The following is a 1558-nucleotide window of genomic DNA, read 5'->3' as shown; positions in this document are numbered from 1 at the left end:
CCTCTTTCCCCCCTCCCCCTTCCCTTAGTTTGTTCGCCACGCCTAGGCCGGACAGTCGCCAGTCTGCCATCTGCTAGCGGAAGAGTGTGAGGAGTGAAGTCCTTGCGGCCCGGTACCTTCTGCTGTTCTGACAGCATTCTATAGAGCGCGGCTCGAGCTGCAGCGAGGTACGAAAGTGAGACGTCCGAAATGGATAACTGACATTAGAAACATAATAGTAAGCAAAATATTCCGCTGTACAGTTTCCTAACAGTCCGTCCTGTATATTTTATTTACGGGCTACACCGTAGAGATATGGACCGTACTTCAGTATCGAAGTCAAAGTGCTGTATTTACCAAAAAGACGGTTTGCCAAGGTACGGTACATCCTGTACGGAGTGGACCGCAATCCAAAATTTCAGTCACGGGCGTGCAATGTTAAAAATAACTTTCACCTGACGGCAATCTGCGGGATGACATTCCCGTATTGTAACAGAAACGTTGTTTTCATTTGAACCCTCTCGAAACTTGTTATATTCGTCCTATATTGACCCACAATAAAAACTACTTGGTATCACTTTGTGGTACATTTACAAGAGAAGAGCAATAAATTTTGTTATCAACACATTTTGTTCCACAATGGCCATTGTACTATAGACGACGTGACCCTGAGCGTGGCAACGTCGCAAAACTCTCTGCTAGAACCGCTAGAGACCCGCGTACTGTACACGAAATAACGTAACGTCTTTTTGGCCATTCTAGAGAATTTTTATAATTTTAGTATTGGTCAAAAACTTTACTCGGAACGCTGTTTAATACACTATGCACCGTTCCCACATTGACTTTTACCGCTGGGTCACATCGTCTATTACAACTTTTATACCGAAGCAAAACAAAAGTGCTGTGTTCGGTCGGAAACTTCGTTTACTCTATTATGATTAATGTGGTTTTTAGCCCGCCCTTCTGCTTTTAAACAAGCAGGCCCGGCCCTGCCCTCCTGCTTGGCCTGCCGGCGGCGATGGTCGGGCCTGCGGCCCGACCATTTCTGTCACACGGTTTGCTACAGAATATGATCGACTGATATAGCGGGCCTTCGTCACGCTTAAACCCGTCGTCTTTGAGTTTGCCCCGCAGGCGAGGGGGCCGCCACTCCTGAAATCATGTGTACGCCCTCCCTGAAATCCTCCCGAAATCATTTGAAATCCACCTGCAATCATGAAATCATGCGTAATCTTCCAGCAAATTTTAGTCTGAAATCCTTAGAAGGTCATGTAAAAGCCGCCGGAATCACGTAAAATCCGCCGGAATCTTGTGAAATCCGCCGAAATCCGGTAAAATCCGCTGAAATCATCTGTAATCCTTCAAATCAGACATAATCTGCCGGCAGATTTTAGCGTGAAATCTTCTAAAATAATATGCGAAATCCGTGAAATCACGCAATCTTTGCAATCATGTGTACATCCAAAGAGAGAGTGGTGGCCCCCTCGCCCGTAGGCACGAGAAAGGGATGTAACGGTGAGGCACCGCGACTACAACCCACCCTTCTGCTTAGAAAACGTTTTTTGGGGGTGGGGGGGGG

At 46.7% G+C, this 1558-nt stretch overlaps 1 protein-coding gene across 3 annotated transcripts in view; it reads left to right on the top strand.

Annotated features, from left to right (window-relative positions):
• The window catches only part of LOC113212552 (uncharacterized), a 27032-nt gene that overhangs the window by 3686 nt on the left and 21788 nt on the right, over positions 1-1558 (top strand). The window lies entirely within an intron of this gene.

This window comes from Frankliniella occidentalis, unplaced genomic scaffold, assembly GCF_000697945.3.
Source record: "Frankliniella occidentalis isolate FOCC.00 unplaced genomic scaffold, Focc_3.1 Scaffold312, whole genome shotgun sequence".
Classification (NCBI taxonomy): domain Eukaryota; kingdom Metazoa; phylum Arthropoda; class Insecta; order Thysanoptera; family Thripidae; genus Frankliniella; species Frankliniella occidentalis.
Note: the sequence above shows the minus strand (reverse complement) of the source record. Positions and strands in the feature narration are given on the sequence as shown.